Below are 6,550 nucleotides of genomic sequence, written 5' to 3' on the forward strand. Positions count from 1 at the left end.
TTGGCTCTACAAGTGACTGCCTCGGCTTCCTGTCAGCATTATATCTGTGTTCACACCAGCCCAGCTGGTAAGACATTTGTTCCGTGGAAACATGGCTGCTGTTTTGATCTTTGGACTGTGAAAGCAAAGTAGCTCGCACAATGGTGGTAATGTGGGGAGGATTTTCCAGGCTGTGGAGGAAGCCAGGCAAAAATGTCCTGCTGCCTCGGCCTCAGGGTGAAGAACAGCACTTCGGTAATGTTGTTGGTGTTCGCTTTGCTCTTTTGTTACATCTGTTTACTCTGTCATTGTTGTTCATTGAATGCACAGTGTGAACCACAATACACCTGTACATCAGATGCACTTTGGTTGGCCTATTTTTTTCTTGGAAAATTCCCTCCATTAACAAACGTGGTGAAAGAAAAAGTTGAAATATCAAAATATGAAAAGTCCTGCATTCAAAATGTATAAGTTATAACTTATAAGTACAGAAGTATTGAGTAAAGGGTACTTTGCGTACTTTGAGTGTCAAATTATTAGGATAGCCTCTTTCTCAGTATTAGGACTATATTATTATCCATAGTAAATTATTGTATTATTAGCCTATTCTTGATACGTGAATGGGTAAATAACCTTTGAATGCTGTAGCTAGTTGACATGGAGCTAATTTCACTACTTTGCATTATTTCATGAGATCATCATAAGATTTGGACTCTGAATTGTAGCAGTGTAGAAATATGTAGAAACTAGCATAATTCCTACTATTATTACTATAACAAGCACATTTCATTCATCCTTAATAGTAAGCATATGAACAAATGGTACATTTAACAAGCCTTGTGTTTTATATCTTGTGCTTTAAATAATTTTGAGTAAATTTAACATTACATTTTATCTTTAAACATGCTTCAAACACACCTTTGTAAGCACATTTTGAGAACTTTTTTTTTTTAAAGTGAGCAGAACAAAGAGACCGAGCGGGGCCAGGCATGTTTGTGGTGTCTCGTGGCAACGTACAGATTCTTATTAGGATGCAGGAGCGGAACTTTATTTTGATGTTGACACATGGCAGGAATCTGAGATTAAAATGGAAATGTTAAAATACTGCTGGTGACACCTCGACGTGTGGAGGGATGTAACTTCCTGTGCAGCTGTCAAGAAACACTTCCAAGCACCTCCCAAGCTGCTGCTGCTGCTGCTGCTGCTGCTGTGCTCAGATCTGCACCTCAACTCTGCTAATAGAGCATGCAGGGAGAATGGGGGAATGGAAAACACTTGGAATATACTAATTAATCATAGCAATCCTAAAATCAGAGGTTAATGATAAATTTGTAATAGTAACCACTTGTATGGCACAAATTTCCTTTTCTTTTTCACAACACACACACACACATCTCTTTGATTTCAAAGCAGACTTTAATTTTGTTTGTTTCCTTTTTTCTAAAAAAAAAAGGACGTACACTAAGTTATGTTCGTGTGACGGATGATGAATATATTTTCTCTGTTGATGAAAACAGGATGCATGAGCCTTTGAATGTTGCATCATGTGTTTGTTGTTCTTTTGAAGGGTTACATGGGTTTCTGACAGATATCTTAGCCAGGTACCAGGAGGGGTGGCTCAAGTTGCAGCCGCTCGGCCACATGTGTTTGTAGCGGCTGCCCCTTGCGTAATGAAGAATCGCTCCTCTTCACTTCTTACCGGATGCGTGTAGATGGCTGAATATGACTTTTCTCTGGCTGGTTCTCCCATTTATAGACAGGCTAGATTTGTATGGGATTTTTCTGGAAAACCACACTCTGATGAACATCCTGCCCGAGACATTTAATTGTGGCTGCTCCATTTTGTGCACCAGCAGGGCTCGGCCTTTTTAAGACTTGTTTATTCAAAAGCGTCCACATGTTGATTGTAACTTTATTTTTTCCTTCCTTTGGCCCAGTCACGTTTTTCAGGAGTTTATGAACTAAAATGGGACGGGAAAGGATAAGTATTGTGGTAGATATAATTCATTTATTATTTATACAATCACTTTTTTCATTCATTTGTAATTTGTCCTTAATCAACATTTTTTTAATTGATCCTTTTGGCCAGAAAGTAGTTTTTTTTAACATTTGCTCCTAAATTTGATCAAATGTATCAATAAACATCTTGCGGCCATATATATCAGTGTTTGCAGTAATTCTAACAACCCTCACTATCTCTTTGACTTTTCTTGCTGTTGCCTACCTTGAGCAAGGGCAGTAATAATGAGAAATGAGCACAAACAATACTTTGAATGCATGAAGAGGAACCTCAGTCATAAATAGCAGTGGGGGCGAAGCTAAATATTGACTGTGTGACTCCACACTGATGTCTCCTGTGACTGTAGGCCTTTGTCTTTTTCTCCGCCAGCGTGTGGTCGTAATTGAATTGTAAACAACACCCACCATGTTATTATTTACTGTGCTATGCTGCTCAAACCATTCGACCAGCCACCGCCTCTGCCACCGGAGCAGAGCATACTGAGTCACTTTGACGTGTTACCTAAAAGGCAGTGAAAACAATATACGGCCAGCTCATCCATAAGTCATGGCATTTGGCGCAGCACCGGTGCATCCAGCAGAAAGGGGCTTTATGAATGGCACAAAGTCTGTGAATGATAACGGTCATTAATATGTCCATTGAGGGTCACCACATTCATGCCACATATCAAATCCCCTTTGAATGAGATCAGTTCCCTCCTGTCAGAGCCCATTAGATCCGTCCCACAGCCCCAGTGGCCAGCTGACAGGGGAGAAACCCTAGCCCCAGCCTAGCACCATTAGCATTAGAAAATGAGCAATCAGCTGGAATGAAGCGCAAGAGGGGGGGGTGGGGTGGTGGGACTCGTCCAAACTTTAGTAATGATACCAGGCAGATACAGCGCAAAATGTAACACCGTGTCAGAAAGGCATTGTGCTTGACAAACTCCACTGATATTGTCACTACGACTTTTTTAAAATTTAAATATTTGAACTGAGTCGTCCACATCTTCTGGTTGGCTGTGTCTCCTTTAAAAAGCTGCAGAATTCAACTGCTTCCCCTCCACTGAAAATGTTTCTTCTGCTCATAGAAAATTGTGTTGAACCTCTTTGACTTTGCGAAATAATTGAGTTAAAACACTCGATAAAACATTAATTAGCTTAGCAGTCTGGAGCAGATAACATAGATAAAACCCTATGTAATTCATATTGATTAGAATATGCACATTGAGCGTAACCTCTTAAGACAAGTTTTCCTTATTAAATGGACACAAAGCCGAGGTCATTATTCGTACAAAGAAAGATCGCTTTAGATTTTATCTTTTCACATAAAAAGGTTTGATTGGATTTCTTTCTGAGGAAGCTGCACAATCTATTTTATTCTGGTTTGATTGTATTACCTCTTAATTAGTTTGTATATTGAGTAGAACAGGCCTTATTGATTGGAGGTGCATTCATTTGCATTGCAAAAATCCCCTTTAATCCAATATAATCTCATCCTTACTCAAACACAGCAGACTGCATCTTTGAGTTACTCTTTTCCTGCTTGTTTTCCAGCTCCCGCTTCTGGCTCGACTCAGGGTTAATAGAACCTCATGCTATGAAAAAGAATTTTCCCAAATTCGTCTGTTTATTTAAAGGTAGTCGCACTCAATTTCTGTGTATTTCATGTGGAGAGTTGCATGTTGTGTGTGGTAATTTATATGTCGAGCGTAATAACAAGCTGTAGTATTTTCATGTGGCTGTGTTGTGGGGTTTAATTTGGAGCTGTTTCGGTGAATGATTGGCGCTTGTAGGTGTTGTGTATAAATCTGCTGCTGAACCCCCGTGGAGCCGGCGGAGCCGTGTCACACAGAAATCAGCATTGGAGGCGTCAAATCCCTCCCACCCGTCCAGCGCACAGCAGCAGGCTTAACAATTCTCTGTAATTAACCTCACCTGAACTTTAATGGCCCACCTCCGGGACCGAGGGCCCCGGCTGTGTAAAATTACTGTCACACATGGAGCCGAGGGGGAGCCCCGCCGCAGCGGGTGTGTTCTACTCAGACAACTGAGAGGGAAATGCACCCCTGTGTAACACCTAATACCACCAACACCATGTCAGAGCGCTCACAGACATTTTGGTGGCGGAGAGGTGGGGGCTGGTGGTTTGGAGACGCTTGAGCACAGGAAAGCCATTTGAACATCTGAAAATATTTGAGAGATGGTGTTTTACTTTGTTTTATTCTTTCTTCATCCATGTGCTGCGAAGTCATCGTTCCATTGCTTCTGCATCTGCTGAGTTCTTTTACTGTCCAGCCATAATGATGATTCGAGCTGATGCTAACTATCTTCTTCTATTTATGTAAATTAATAATATGAAGAGTTTCTATTGTTGAACTTCACTTCAGCAAATAAAAGATTTTAAGAAACTGTTTTTTGTTCAATCACAATCATGTCAATCAGCTCTTCAGAGAAGCAAAAGGGAGGTTTACTTGTGTCTATATTTTCTATAAATAGCTAACCAGTCCTCATACCTAAACAACGTTATTGGTTATTCATCACTGCCTTGCAAAACGATCCACATAACTGTTCCAATAATGACTCATGTGAGGGCTCTCCGATGTGCCACCTCTAAGGTTTGGTCAAATTTAGGCAGCTAAACTTCTTGGTTCCAGTCAGGGAAAGATCGATCGGTTAATAATTGACTGTTGGCAGGAGAGACAGGATGTAAGCCGCCAACAACACTTTCTGTCGTGGTTTTGGAGAGGACAGTCATCAATCACACAACTGCAAGAGGTTACCTGTACAGAGAGGAATTATGCCAATATTCTGTAGGTCATCAGTCAGTGCTGTTATTTTCCTGGTATTTACTTGGGTGGGGCTGAAGGCACTGAAGGCCTCGGCTGAAACACACAGGGTTAGTGTGCAGAAAGTAACCATGGATTTAAATATAGCAACATTTCCTCACAGTTATTCAATTAAAATGTAAAATGTAATGAATTCCCATCAAAATGCTTAATGCTTAACATTATTTTTCATTTTAAATATCTCAAAGTCATTTAAAGTATTTAGCTGGTTTATTACCTTGCAGGCTTGTGTGCCCTCTGTTGGTCAACTGCCACTTGCGAATACATCGCAGATTATTCGACGTACAGTCCATTATTAATAGACATCCGATTCAATGTGATGATCAAATAAAGTTGTTCTATCTTTAACTATCACAGCTGCACCAACTGTCACGCGGCTGCTTATTGGCGTGAGGGGAAAGGAAGTGGGATTCAGGCACACATTATCTGAGTGGTCTTGAATGAGTTGAAGGGCTCCAGCTGTTGTCATATAACATATGATGTGATAATATTAGTCATACTTAATCACTTGTATCAGACAATCTGAGTGCAGTATCAACAACAGAACACACTGTGTCTTCCTCACAGACCAGATCAAAATCCTGCGGTTGAAGGCCTGCTGCCCTCTTTATCATCTTCTCTGAGCCACTTCAGTAGTCCTCATACGACAGCTGCATGCAGCTACTGAGACATTTGGCAGTGTGAACATGCGTATGTCGAACACTGATCAGAATCCTGTGTGTGGCACGTCTGAGCCCTGGGCTTTGCTGGAGCAGACAGGGTGGGGCGCAGGCTAGATTTCTGATGGATACAGTGAGTCTGAAGTCATCCAGTTGCTCTGTGGTACACTGAAGTTAGGTTTCCTGTAGAGATGTTCTCACCATGTGTGTGTTGTCTGTGTGTGTGTGTGTGTGTGTGTGTGTGTGTGTGTGTTCATATGTCCAGTGGCTAAAACACACGCACAGAGTGGTGAGTCACAGCCGCTATCCCAGGATCAAACACTTCAAGTGGGCTCTGGGTTTCCCATCAGGCCTGATGTTTTATCAGCTCTGTGGTCCTCAGCCAATCATACGGTGATATGGACAGAGAGAAGGCCCCGAAACCTCTTCGTCGCTGAGTCATTTAAACTTTTACTTCATTGTGATGTCTCACATGTTAGACTGTTGCCAGATGGCTGCCCAACATTTTATATGGGGTGTTTCCTGCACTTTGTTTTGTTTATTGTAACTGTATTTTGTTTTGAAGCTTGTTTACAACATAATACTGTAATTCAACAAGCATAGATTATATGACAATCTTGTGGGATCACAACAAGAGGAAAATTACAAAATCATACATTTATACATAAAACCGTATAAATCTGTAATTCTCAATAATTCATAGTTTACTGGTTTATTTTCTTCCATCTTAATGTTAGAGATTTAGTTTTGTAACTTCTATTAAAGTACAATAAAGATTTGAAAGCAAAGAGCTGCATGAACTTGTTTTTAAGTCACTCAGCGTGGTATGTTAAAGCACTTAAAGCCTGCAGATTAACATAAATTGATTAGCTGGTGGGCAGCAGCAGCAGAGACAGCTCCGTCATACACATCAGCAGTATATGCAAAGTGACAGACTGACAGGTCTGCACACACACACACGCACACACACACACACACACACACACGCACACACACTGAGCCCCTCTCACCCACTGGCTGCTGCAATATCCCCCGAGCCGCTATCTGTCTGCCACTTGTATGAAG

This window comes from Enoplosus armatus, chromosome 1 (assembly GCF_043641665.1).
Source record: "Enoplosus armatus isolate fEnoArm2 chromosome 1, fEnoArm2.hap1, whole genome shotgun sequence".
Classification (NCBI taxonomy): domain Eukaryota; kingdom Metazoa; phylum Chordata; class Actinopteri; order Centrarchiformes; family Enoplosidae; genus Enoplosus; species Enoplosus armatus.